This window comes from Pinus tabuliformis, chromosome 1_1 (genome assembly GCF_031772625.1).
Source record: "Pinus tabuliformis cultivar Carrire ecotype Pingquan chromosome 1_1, CPIR1, whole genome shotgun sequence".
In the NCBI taxonomy this organism is placed as follows: domain Eukaryota; kingdom Viridiplantae; phylum Streptophyta; class Pinopsida; order Pinales; family Pinaceae; genus Pinus; species Pinus tabuliformis.
The window spans coordinates 345,575,102-345,590,330 of record NC_142297.1 but is presented as its reverse complement, the minus strand read 5'-3'; positions in this window follow the sequence as shown (position 1 = coordinate 345,590,330).

The following is a 15,229-nucleotide window of genomic DNA, read 5'->3' as shown; positions in this document are numbered from 1 at the left end:
ATCCCTTCTCCTTCGTACTTCAACTGCCTCCAAACAGATAGTAACGATCCTGATTTCCTCCTACAATCCTTCCTCTACTGCTCTCTATGCACCTCTTTCATGACCTCGTCTTCCAACATTAATTTCTTAGGAAAACTCCAAATCCTTCTCTGATACCATAGTATGATTGGACCAGCCTGTGACTTAAGTTTTAACACTTAACAACAATGATTAATGCAAATGTAACAACAATGATTAATGCAAATGATTTAATCAACATAATTTGATTAACTGGTAATGAAAAGGTTAGCACAAATATTTGTTTGTATTGATGGTTGTATTGATTATTGGTATATTAGTAGGTGAGAGGACAATTGTCCTCGTCTCAGGTTTCCTTCCTGCTCTTGGACTAAACCCTAACCCTCACTTCATTCACTCTTGCATTTCCACTTTTCCTTGTTCAGTGGTGAGAGCTCCTTCCATCGTTATGCTAGTGACTGTAACGAGTTTGAGCTCAATGATCCGTCCACACCCGGCTATGGGTTTCTCCATTAGATGGTTGGATAACTCTGCTAAGTATTTGTTTTTGGCTATCTGGTTAGTCTAGTTCTATTGCTATGGCGTTGGCTTCATTGAATTTTTTACAAAAGGGTTACTCTGTTGTCTATGGGGTCTGGTGCTCTTATGGTGGTCACTGTTTCTCCTGCCGTTCCTTAACGCATTCTGCTGGGATGATTTAGTGGTAATTTTTGGCTGCCTATATGATTATATTCTCTATTTGACTTGTCTACAAATTTTTTGTAAATTCAATTCATGGCCATGAAGGACCCTTTCCTCAGTGTTGTTCGGCTCTCGCAAGGTAAATTGCTCTTTCCTTGCTAAAATTGATTTTCTCATTTTTTCTTAAAAACTAACAATTGTGGCTCCTCGTTAGCAGACATCCATTCAATGGCTGCGACCCAAATGTGGGTTCATTCATTGAACACTAACTAATACCCTGGTAAGTTCACTTGTGGTTTCTTCTTCCTCTCTGTTTGTCGTTCATTCCTTTAATCTTCAGTATGACAACACTAATATTTTGATGTGGTCTCTGTGCAGGTTGGGAATGGCTTCTAGTTGGACTGCTACTCAGACCTCCTTCCAAACGGAACAGGTAGGGTCATTCCCTGTTACAATTTGTTTTGTTTGAGGGTTTCCCAAGTCGGTTTCTTCTTTGGTGTAGTTGGTCGATAGGCTAGGAACTGAGACTCTATTGTCTCCGTCTATTGGTTGATGTCAAATGGCCTTCGGGCCCAGTTGTATATAATCTCATTTGTTTTTCGACGGACTGTAATTGTTCAGGGTTATAACCCTAACCCTCGTTAACTGTCTCTCTCCTGGAGGAGGGTTTGTTCAGCCTTATGGTTTGTTGGACTTTAGAACTTTGTATTTGTATATTCTATATGCCAGTCTTGATGTTGAAATGTTTTTAAAGACAAAAGAAAAGGAAGTTTCAAGGTACAGGATTACCTTTCTTGTGAATGCATCTCACTATGACTGTATTTATTTAGTTAGCTGCTACAACTATTGCTTGTTCTTGTATTTCTAGAATTGTTGATGTGGCTGGAGCTGCCTGCTCAGTCTCGCTTAATATGGTGTCTATTCCTATCATTCGACTTTTGTAACTACATCTCTGCTTTTCATTCGATTTCTAGAACTACGTCATTGCTTGTCTGGAAGGATTTCAGGTAGAACAAAATATACAGTTTGTCTATTTGTTACAGATGACAATAACTAGAGGGAAAAAAAACAAGTCTCGGACAGATGGATTCAAAATGAAAGTGTCTCTCTTTGTATTACTTTTCTTGTGCTGGTATATCGAACCTTTTCCACAATGTGGTACATTTGCTTTTGTATTGTCATGATACAGTTACTCAAACTCTTTATAGTTGTTTCTTCAATTACATGGTTGATAACCATATTGCTCATTCTGTGGAATACATAGATGATACATATTTTTTGTGTTTTTTTAATGAAAACGGCTATAAAATAAATAAAGGAAAAACCAACAGTGTGGTTGTAACCACCTTCACCTAACTGTGCTATCCCTAAATACCCATTAACTAATAATGAAATAAAACAAGTTCCTAACACTATTTTAATCAATAAACATAAACGAAATCAAATGATGATGAACCTCTCCTCCTTAGCTGAGACCAAAAACCCGATCATGGTGCCCTTAGTTGGATGCTCCTACATCAAAGGGGCATCTACTCTGTGAAAGTAACCAAGGATCCCACCCAATGAGTGACTCGATTATTTAGCACGTCTCTTCCCCTAGCACATGTCATAACTACCCCCCGTAAAGTTCGATCCTCAGTAGCCTTGAAAACAAGGCCCTTCCTCAACCATTGTGCTAATAGGACTTACAAGTTCAATAAATATTTATTGTTAAAAATAAATATGATAATGAATAGAAATAAAACTTTAATTTTGGATATATATATATATATATATATGAGAAAAATCCATATATTTGAAATTTGTTTTGGACAATTAATTTATGAAAGCACATTTTTTTAACTTCTTAAAATAATTTTTAATTCTGAAAATTTAATTTTAAACTATATAAAATTAGTCATTTACTAATCAAAAATTATAAATTCAAATTTTTTGAAATTTAAAAATATTTTTCAATTTAATATATATATATATATATATATATATATATATAATTATATAATTATAATTTTGTGAAAACATTAATAAATTTTAGAAATGGTTCAATAAATTAAAATTAAGATTTAAAACATTGATTACAATATACTTTGCCAAATGAAGATATAATAAATATGATAATTTAACATAAATTTAAAAATGATAATTTAAAATAAAATTATACTATGAAAAAAACAAATATAATAATAATTTAAAATAAATTACAAGTTTGTTAGCTAAGATAATTTAAAATAAAATCTTAATTTTGTTAGTTTTATTCCGTAATGATTTGATAATTTTTTATTTTAAAAAATTTCTGTTTTTTTAGTACGTCATTTTACAAATCAAAAAATCTTTTAAGCCTGTAACTTTTCATATGAAAATCAGTAATTATGAAATTTATGCCTATAACTTTTCATATGAAAATCATTTATTATGAAAGAGTGTTATAATTCATCTGAAACATTCTAAATTCTTTCCATAGTGGCATTCTAAGAATATCAAGTTGTGTAAACTCTCCCAACCACAAAACATATTGACAGTACACATGAGAATAAATAAAATTGATACCATGCTGAATACAATTTTTTTTAAGTGATAATACTAATGAAGGCATTCTTTACAAAGAACATTTGAGAAATATGGTATTTAGAAATACATAAGTGGGATTAGCAAATCGATTCTAAACATCAAAATACCAAAGTTGGTGATGGGACTTTCTTTCATATTGGTGATGCTTCCAGAGATTTTAACATGGATGAAACTATTTGCAAATCAATTCTAAAAACCAAAACTCCAGAGGCTAGAATTGGTGAGGGGGCCTACTTTCATATTGCTTGTATCTCCCTACTCTACGAGGGTATTAATCATTTATCAAAATATTAATAATGTTAGCCAACTATAAATATGTCTTTCAAGCTATACACAATGTACAACCCTTCAAAGTTGAAGGTAAATATTTCTATTTCCTAACCTCACTTACTATCACTGAAGAAATAAAAGTCCACACCTCCATGGTTGGTGCCTTTCACGTTGATTTTTCTAAGCTTCTCTGGCTGAGATTCTGTGTTCTACTACCCAATATTGTTAAGCTCTTATTCATTAAATAATATAGTACAAAGATTTTAGCAAACTGATAATGAATTTTATTAGCCAGCATCACAATTAGTCATTATTTATCTTTTGTATACATGTCTCTATTGAGAAATTAGTCTCACTCTTTGCTCGCTATCATCACATTTGATTATGTTGTATGCTAGGTGTCATAGACAGTTCGGTTTTACTTCAGTTTAATCAAATTTCATTGTAGCCATTCATTGTTGATGTTTTCTATGTATTTTATTTAACTATTTTCAATACCACTTCTTTCTTCAAGCTTCATTTTAAATGGTAATTCATTATTTTTTTAATGCGTGAAGCCTCCTTTTAAAAGTTACTTAAGATATTTTAAAGCCGTTATTACAAATTATATATTTTTTTAATTAAAAAAAATATGTAATACCCTTTTTAAAAGAAGGGATTGACTCTTTAAAGTGGTGAAGGAAGAATTTATTTATTTATCTATTTATTGTAAGGTTTTTTAAAGAAAAGGAGTCATATTTAATTGGATTTTAAGGATTAAGAAGAGGATTAAAAAAAAATGTAAAATTGTGTGCAGATCCACATTTGAAGAAATGACTTCCTCCAGCTCATTGTCCCATACACCGACTGTATTTGGAAAAAAATTATGAGCGTTGGCCTTTCTGAATGAAGACATTTTTGCAAGCCGGAGAGCATTGGGATACACTTTAGAACTCATATGTAGAGTCAAACTAAGAAGCATGGAAAACCATGACCAATAATTAGATGAATGCAACTATTGAACTTAGAAAGAAAGAGAACAAAGTGAAATGTTGGATACAAAACTCAGTTGATGACTTTATCTTGACAAGATAATTGTTGCACCAACAACAAAATAAGATTGGGATATCTTGAATGTTGTGCATCAAGGCAATGATACTATGAAGACAATTAAATTACAGACATTCAGAGCACAATTCAAAACACTAAAGATGACACATACAGAGAATGTGGATTACTTCATGAATAGAGTCATGGGAATAGTCAATCAGATGAAACTCATTGGTGAAACCATTACATATAAGAAGATTCTTGGAAAATTCGTTCAAATCCTACCCAAGAAGTATGACATGATTGTAACAACCATTCTCGAATCCAAAGATTTTAAAACATTCTCGGTAGAACAACTAACTAGATCACTTATGGCACACAAAACAAGACTCAACTTGGCATAAGATTCCATGGAACAAGATTTCAAATAAGATCTCTATCGTGTCCGAGGCAAAGGAAGATGATATAAAGTAGACAACAAGTAAGGCAGAGGCAGATCATAACATCAACATGCAGTAGAGCAGTGGAGACCTCCACAAAATCAAATATAGAGAAGCACAACAAGGATAAAATCTAATGTCCAATGCTATTACTGTAAGAAATTTGGGCATTATGAATATGAATTTAGAAGCAAACAATCAAAATAGAAAAGAGGACCTTTGGTTGCTAGACAAGGGATGCGAAAAACATTTTAAAGGTAACAAAAATATTCTTTCTTATCTTGATGCTTCCATGACATTAAAAATAACTCTTGGAGATTGTTCTTGTATTAAAGTTTAAGGGAAAAGTATGCTCCCTGTTACCTTTAAACAAAATCATCACAAATACATACTTGATCTTTATTATGTTTCACATTTGAAGCATAACCTTATTAGTGTAGGAAAATTGATGGCAAATGGTTATTGTGTAATATTTCAGGGGAACACATGTTATATTGATGACAAAGGTCCCAATAGAAGACTAGTAGTAAAGGTTTGAGAAAACCAAGAATAAGATGTTTCCATTGACTCTTAGAAGTCGAAATTTCTCACAGTCTCTAGTCCACAATGTGTCAATAATAGATGAGTCTCATATATGTAATTATAGGTATGGCGACATCTCACTCAAGAGTTGAAGTATGCTTTACAAACATTCAATCGTCATTGGTCTCCCTGCTACGAATGAGAAAAATTGTAATTGTGAAATTTGTATTCTATCCAAGCATAAAAGAGATAGATTTCCCACATCTTCTTCTAAAAAAAAAAGAGTTTTTAGAGATAGTCCATACAGATATATGTGGCCCAATGTAGACACAGTCCATTCGTGGTAGTCTTCATTTTCTGACATTCATTGATGATTATAGAAAGAAAATATGTTTGTATATTCTCAAAAAAAAACCAGTTATTTTCTGAGTATATAAAGTGTCCAAAGAAGAAGAAGAAAAGTAGAGTGGAAAGCCTTTGAAAGTACTAATATCTGATATAGGACGAGAGCACAACTCCATTGAATTAAAATATTTTTTTCAACAATAATAAATCATCATGCAACACACAACAAGACATGATACACAACATAATGGAGTAGCAGAAAGGAAAAATCAGTCGAACATGAACATGGTTAGATGTATACTTCGTGAGAAGAAGTTGTCAAATGACTATTGGGCTGAAGTTGTTTTCATAGTAGTTTATGTTCCCAACAGATATCCAACAAATACTATCCAAGATATAGTACATAAAGAAACATGGGATGTGTTGTAGCAGCTACAATGACCCTCCAAAATTTTGCCTTAGCTTCCTACCAACCATCCTTAGCAGCATGTATTGCACTGTGCAAGTACATATTCTTAAACTGAGTTTCAGATGCTTACCAGACTATGGTTGTCAGCTTGTTTTCCTGTCACAAGCAAGTTGACATCCTGGGACTTGGTCAATTCCCGGTTGTGATGATCACCTAGCAAATTGCGCAATTTTTTAGGGGAAACAAGCTTCCCTCTAGAAATTACATAATTCATCTAGGTTTCTTGCTAGGCTTCAGAAATGCACAATCGATTAGCCATCCTTCCCTATGAAAAACGTGCAATTCATCCCAACATTGGGCTTCACCTTAGAAAATGTGTAATTCTGACTAATAGCCAAAGGCTTTAGTCTAGGAATTTCTTAATTCAAGAGGGACAATCAGACTTTCTCAGCCCAAAAATGAGGCAAATGTCATTCCTAGGCTTGCAGACTGTTGCATGTGAACCCAAGTTGACCGATTCGCACCAGGACTGAGAAATATCGATTTTCATGAATGGGATAATTTTCCTTAAAAAGAAAAAAAGGAAAAATAAAAAAAAACATCCCATGATTTTAGGGGTCCATTTTTAGCAGCTGGAGATTACATGCAAAAGTAATTTTAGAAACCTACCACCAAGTCTCGCTTCTTCCTAGATTTGTTGCATGCACGTCATGAGCCTCATCCTTATCAAAAATTTATTTATTCGGCATTGCAGAGATCATTCCTCACATCGATCTTGGATCTTTAACATTCCACATCACATCTAGGAGTCTTCAACACATTCAACTTAGTGTTTTCCAGATAAGTCTGCTTTACATGTCTTTTGCTACTTTTATGTCGTTTTCTGTACTTCTCTTTCTGTGAATGTTTTTTCTCGGTTTCATTTAACGCATGTCGTTGTTTTGATGCATGTTATCTTGTAGAAGCACTATTTCACTTTTTCATTACATGTCATTATTCTCCCATGCATGACGTTCTTTCTACATTGACAATCGTCGTTGCGGCAACTCGCTTCACACATGCTTATTTTACTTTTGTTTTAATCTTGCACTCACTATTTGCATGCATGATCATTCACTCTTGTTTTCACTCAGCTTTTCCATGCATTCAGACTTTTCGTGTTTTGAGTCGCCCGTCGGGGGTCTGGGCTACCTTCGCTCGGACCATGCTTTGCCCAGCTAGCAATGCACATTTCTGAGAGTGAAGGATATGCCTTCCTCCTACAAATTGCACAAAGTTGTCCCAATAGTGGCCTCCAAGCTTTCTCTACATAATTCTGAGAGGTAGTGCCATGGTGGCCCCAAAAATTGCACAAATGCAGTTTATGCTTTGGATTTCCTTGGCAACTGAAACAACGCATTGTGTAGTTTTTGTCCTCAACACGCTAGGCTGGACTATTAATTGAATAGTTCCAGTAGTTAGTTAGCCTCCTAATATCCCGAACTATGCTTTGTGAAGTTTTGGCAATCAGTCTCCCTACCTCCCGGTGAAAATTGTGCAATATTCCAAGTCAGTCACCCAAGTATGTTGCATGTCAGACCTTAATTTTTTTTTGTTTTCATCTAACAGATTGCTTGCCATGAGTGTCGCTATGTCTCTAGGCATCGTAAACATTCATCTGTCTCTTAGCAGTATAGGTACAATGGCTTCCAAGAGAGCAGGGTCAAAGGACAATGATGAGAGTGTAACTGGAGATGAAGTTGAGAAAGTGTATACGAGCTTTCCCATCTATGAAGACACCAAGCTCTTCATAGACAAGAATATCAAGTTGAAATGGCAGGACATCAATGACACCTTCTTGAGCACATTTGAGGAAGATATGGAAGACCACAGGGTCTATGTGAAAATTCACAAGTCTGGCTTGTATCCGATTTCATGCAGGTATCTTGCGTTTCTACGTGCGAACAACGTGCGAACATGTTAGACTGGATTGTCTTGCATACTGGTCCAAAGAAATCGATGTTGAGCAGTTTCAGTGGATGACAACTTTCTACCTTCAGGGCGAAAGATTTTTAGGAGATATATCACTTGCCACATCTGGTGATCACATTGGATACACTCTTCAGCAAACTGAGCAACAATACAAACTCCCGCGATATCTTGAAGAGTTGGGTAAAAAGCCAACCAAGTAGAGGAGAACACCCAGCCAAGTTTACAAGATGAAGCTACTACAAAATGCATACCAACTCTTGGTCATCTTTTCATGCCTCTTATATGGCCAAGAGAGCACAGAGAACTTCCTGCAGAGTTGGGTGACTCTGTTGGATCAACTGGGTAGCAAAGGAAGACCTTGCAAAGGGTCTGACATGTTGGCTCTAAGGTTGAAGGAATAGGTAACAGAAGCCCAACATCTTACCAAGGGTCAACAAGTGAATATATACATGTCCGCTTACATACTTGATGCGACCTGTGCCTGCTAGCAGTTCCTAGGCTTGGGTTGGGCATGGACACCTATAATATATATGTCCTACAGATATATGAAATGATGCAACTATACCTAATAACTGTAAATAATCTCAAGAGAATTACGAACACAAAATATAGAATGATTTTTTATTGATAAAAACCCTTAATGTAGGGTAACACCTTACAATCACTCCTTAAGAAGGAGAACACTCCACAAGCCATATGCTTGTCAATACAATATTCCTTGACATCTCTCAATGGGGAGTCTTTAACATCTATATAGTCTTCACACATATAGTACCATGTCTCATTACCATGGGTCTCTCAATACCATATATCTAATACCATGGGCTTTTCACATTATTTCTAACTACTAATGGTACCTTACATGGTGTGGGTTAACCACTTTTTTTATTAACTATGGCCCATCCCATTATTACATTATTCCCTTGGGTACCTCCCTCTGTACCCCATACTATCCCCCCTAGGTATAATACATTCCACCCCCCCTAAACATGTTTTGTCCCTGAAACATAACAAGAACACAAATAATAAGATCTACTCAAAATAGTAGTCCATTGGTACCATGCACGTGTATCTAGCCATCCAGGAGACTCGATGTAGCTGGTTCCTCACTCGCTTGATATGGAAGTTGAACCTGGCCATTCCTCTGTGTTGATGTGCTCTGGTTGGATCTTCTCACTTCTCGATCTGTCGTGTAGGGGTTGTTGACCTTGTGGCTGAAATACAATACAACATATGCATGAAACGTTTTGTCTCTTATTATATAAATAAGTGTAAGTTGCAGTCATAGAATACATCCATGCCCAACCACTAGTTCCGACAGTCGAACATTACAACCACAACCCTCTACTCCTTGAAAGAGATGTACTAGCTCTATGTAGTGGAGAGGCCAAGGCTTGTTAAAATACTATACAAGCACTCTCTAAGATAGTCTTATCGGAATCTTGGCTGGCTAAAAGCCTTTACAATGATTTATGAGGGACTATTCATAACAAATCATGGGGTGGCCCTTGAAATTCCCCTTTGTGAAAGTTCATCTACCCTCATCACTCTTCATCTACTCAATGACTGTTAGGTCTAAATATCTCCACTTGACTTACACTTGACATGATTTTACATTAAAATGCACATGTACCCATGTGAAACAAAATGGCTTGAGCAAGCCATGATATACATAACTAGGACTCGGGCAACCATGGAACACCAACTCTTCAACATATTCCTTGTGGCCGACGGTAGCGAACTAATGACAAGATCAGTAGTCTGTGATGGTGCCCGTGTTCTCCAAGGTGACTGTTAGGACTCCAATATGTACCATTTTGTTATATATTTTGATATCATTTTACTCTCAAAACCATAAGCTCCAATGTCTTTTTCATTCACTATATCCTAAGGTATATGGAAACCTTCTCTTTATTATATGGTTAATCTGTCTTACATATTAATTCCATAATACTCTTATATTTTATCAATTATTGAAGTGCATTGTTGCTAACATAAGTTGAAGATCGCAGATAAAGTTATATGCCTTGATGAGAACGAGCGGCTGTAGCTGAAACAACTGACTGAGTTGCGGGAACAGCCGACTACGTTGCTGAAACAGCTGGTCCTGTTGCTGAAACAGCTGGTCCCGTTGCTGAAACAGCTGGTCCCGATGCTGAAACAGTTAACTCAGCTGCTGAAACAGCCGACAAAGCACGCAAATTCCGTTATGCGTAATTTGCGATTCTGAAGAACTTTTTGTGGATAATAGCAGCAGGCCGAAGATACGGTTACCTGAATTATTGTAAAGATAGCATGACTGTTGTCTCGGTTGTAACAGTATCTCTTTTTAAAGAAGAACATAATAGTCTTGTTTTGAACAGAATCGAGATATCCGCTCTTGTGTAAAATTGTAAATGATGTCTCCTCTTTAAAAAGAGGAGACATCATCATTAGAGGGGATCGAACTGTAATTTGGAGAACAGTATTGTGTGAGATAGGAGCTAGTCTCCTTTTTGTATGTACCAGTTTCTTGACAGATGAATAAAGACCTGTTTTGAGCATTCTAGTTTAATTCTTTCTCTTGGGGAATCTTGTGAGAAGGAAAGGGCCCGCCTTCCTCACAAGATCCACCCCTTTATTCCTGTAGTTGTTTATTTCTTATGTATTTGCATTGTATTTAGTTCTGTTGCTGAAACACTAGTTACATGGTTTGTGATACTCTGTTTCTTAGCGCTACATGTATTGATTGCACGAGTGGATGATGAGAGCATGTGCTGAAGATCCCTGTACAGAGGGATAGGGTCTTGCTCCATTGATTGCTTTCTTTTACTTGCAGTGTGATTAGAACAGAGAGGCCAAGTGCTGAAGATTCCTGTTCCTGGGAATAGGGTCTTGACCTCTTAAGGTTACTTCTTTTGCAGTGTGATTAGTGCCAGGCAGCAGGTGCTGAAGTTCCCACCAAGGAATAGGGTCCTGTTCCTGCTATAGTTGAATGATTTCTTTTCTTATACATTTAATTCCCTTTGCTGTAACAGAGAAATCGTGTCTGCTATAAGTTAATTGACTTCAGCTTTAATTAAGTAGACTGTGAATTGATAGATTGCTGAATTTAACAATTGTGTGTGACTTTCTTTTACTACAACATTGAACTGCTTTTGAAATTGAGCATATCCAGTGCGCTATTACCTTTGGAATAAAAAGACCTTCTCGGGTTGACAATTTATGTGGAGCTCGAATTGTGAAAACAATTAGAGCGGCCAACATTTTGGCGCCGTTGCCGGGGAAGGTAATTATAGATTTCAAAAAGCATTTATCTATTTTTTCTAATGTGCAGATTGTATGAGAGGACGAGGAAACCAGAAGAAAAATAACCGCGCAGGTGGCAAGGGCTGGGGAGGACGAAAAACGTTTATTGACGAAATCGTATCAAAAGCTGAATCATCACAAAGACTGAGTTCTCGAAAGTCAAAATTTCAGCGTTCCCCTCAGTCAGATTACAGAACAGAAGAAGTTGTGGGTCCTGAACATACAGAAGAAGTTGTGGGTCCTGAAAATACAGAAGAACCAGCAGTCAGCGCCGAAGAGTCAGAGGAAAGTAGCAGAATAGAAGAACATATCGAGGAGATAGTAGAAAGCGCTGGACGACCGGTAGGAAATATTGAAGAACCAATAGAGGATTCTGACGATCGAGAAAGTGCAGTAGGAGGACCAACAATGGAAGACAACAATGATAATTTCCTCTTTGGAGGAGGATGTACAGGTCCTGAAGAAGAAAGAAGGGATGAAAATTCTCTTTCTACCTTGGGATTTCCCATCAGTGATCTTCCTGCAGGAACAATGAAAAATATCCCATTGTCTGCCCTACCTAACTTTCATGGTTTATCTACTGAGGATCCTGACGAGTTTCTTTTTGAATTTGATATTTTATGCAGAAGCTATGATTATGTTACTAATGCTCAAAAGTTGAAACTGTTTCCAGCCACCTTAAAAGGGAATGCCTTGAGATGGTTCATGAGCCTTGGGAGCCAGGTAATCACAACATGGGAGCAAATGAAACAAAAATTTCTGCTTAAATATCAGGACTACTGCCGGACAAGAGAGAAGAAGGATGAATTATTCAATATGGCACAAAAATCGGATGAAAGCTTGGAGGACTACATCGAAAGATTGCAATACAACATACAGAGATCCGATCATCCAGATATAAGTAAGGAAATTCGTAAAACAATATTACTTAGAGGGTTAAGGGATGATTGTTTAAATATGTTAAATATGCTTGCTAAGGGAGATATATCTAAAGAATCATATGATGAGATTTGTGAACTTGCTAAAAGATGTTCTAGGGGAGCTGCAAGAAACAGAATAAGAGATTCCACCTATTCAAGGGTACAGAAATCAGCCAATGGAGGAGCAACAAGAGCAGAGATAGGTAATTTTCTTGAAGAATTTAAAACCGAAATGCTAAGTTCTTTTGCTTCGCAGATTGACACTTTGCAGGTTAAGAAGAAGCAGGCTGAGGCAGAAGCAACTCTGGCTGTCTACTGCCCGAAATGTAGAGATAAACATCCACTAAGGGAGTGCCCAAGAGATAAAGTACCAGTTTGCACCCTTTGTGAGAAAGATCATGAGACAGAACAATGTCCATCTCTACCGGGGATAAAAGCAGCGATGCAGCCAACAGAGGAAGAAGCTGAAGCAGTCTACCTGCTAACTCAAAGAAGACAGTGGCAACCTAAAGGGCAAGGTACGAATTCTAGTATGCCATTTAATCGTTGGAACAATTATTCTGCTTTTGGCCAAACAGGCTACCCCCCCTTCAACCAAATGCAATATCCACTTTTCAATCAAATGAGTTTCCCACCCATGCAAATGCAAAACCCTCCCTTTGTTGATCCTTCAATGTGGACTCCTTGGCCTCCACAGCAACCACCTCCTTTCAATCCTTGGAACCCAAGTTGGAATAATCAATCACTTCCATACCCAAATCAGATGCCTCAATTCCAACAATCACTCTCTCTGCCATCAAATGCCCCACCAAACAACCAAATGAGACCCCAACTACCCGCGCAACCAAATCCTAACCCCAACAATAAAGCTGTGCAAGTTATTGAAATTCAGAATCAGTCTATATCCCCTACTATGCAATGTAATGATATTCACTTGAGATCTGGAAGAGTAGTAGAGCCTATTATTGATGATATAACTGATTCAGATAAAAATGAAACCGAAAATCAAAAAGAAGCTCAACCACCTTCTAACAAAAATGCTGAATTAACAGAACCTCCATTCCCCGAGCGTTTGGTTTTAACCAAAACAGCTGAAACACCTGCTTTTAATTTTATGGGGGAATTGCAAAATTTGTATATTAAGATTCCACTTTTACAAGCATTAAAAGATGTACCAATTTATGCCAAAACATTAAGGGATATTTGTGTGAAGAAACCTGGTAGGAAAACCAAGGATCCCCTTACAGTACATGTGATGGGAGACTTGTCTGCATTAATGTCCGGAAAAACCCCTCCTGTAAAATATGGTGATCCTGGCCATCCTACTGTTACAGTTCAGATTGGTAAAGCAGTAATCCCCCGAGTTTTGGTAGATTTAGGTGCAGCAATTAATATAATGACTCTGGAAACTTCACAATTGTTACAGCTGAATAACACAATCAGAGATACACCCACCATTTTAGAGTTAGCTGACCGTTCCACAATTAAGCCAGAAGGGGTTGTTGAAGACCTGCTCATTTCAGTTGAATCCTGGAAATATCCAGCTGATTTTGTTGTATTGCAAACTAAAACAAAGCTGGGGGGACATCCCTTAATTCTAGGAAGGCCATGGTTGGCCACAGCTGATGCATTTATAAGTTGCAGATCTGGTTCAATGACAATTTCTAATGGTTATGAAACAAAACAGTTAACTCTTTATCCTCACGCTATGCCAGTAGTTAATAATGAAGATTCTATATGGATGGATTATGATGATAATGCTGTTCAGCCGATTCTAACTATAGGACAAGCTTTAACTCTTAAAGACAATACAGAAGATGAAATAATCAATAATTTTATTTGTGAACCTTCTTCTGTTATTGCTGAAACACACAATCAATTGACTGCAATTTTTGAAACTGATATACAAGAAAAGATTGAACCTGAAGATTCATCTCAAACTTTAAACACAATCCCATCTAAGAGCGTAACAGTTGAAATTGAACCCGGTAAGACATTAAACATAAATCCTGATTTAACAGACACTGAAACAGAGCAGCTAATGAAGTTATTACACAAATATAAGGAGGCATTTGCCTGGGATTACACGGACATGAAAGGTATTTCTTCTGAATTATGTACTCATAGAATTTACATTAAAGAAGGATGCCGACCTGTTTGTCAACCCCAAAGACGGATGAATCCTAATTTACGAGAAATTGTTAAAGAAGAACTTCAAAAATTGCTTAATGCAGGGTTTATATACCCCATATCTGACAGTGAATGGGTTTCCCCGTTAGTAATTGTTCCTAAGAAAAACGGGAAATGGAGGGTATGTGTTGACTATAGAGCTTTAAACAAAGCTACCCAAAAGGATCACTTTCCCTTACCTTTCATTGATCAGGTGTTGGACAGTCTTGCAGGGAAGAAATTCTTCTCTTTTCTAGATGGATTCAGTGGTTATAATCAGATAAAAATTGCACCCCAGGATCAAGACAAGACCACTTTCACCAGTCCTTGGGGAACTTTCGCCTATAGAGTTCTCCCATTTGGATTATGCAATGCACCAGCAACCTTTCAAAGAGCTGTTATAGGAATTTTCTCAGATATGCTGAATGACTGTATGGAAATATTTATGGATGATTTTACCCCCTATGGTGTGTCTTTTGAAGAGGGATTACAAAACCTTGAGAAAGTACTAAAAAGATGTATTCAAGCCCACCTTTCCTTAAGTACCGAAAAATGTCACATGATGATGAGTGAGGGAATAGTGCTTGGACATTTTATTT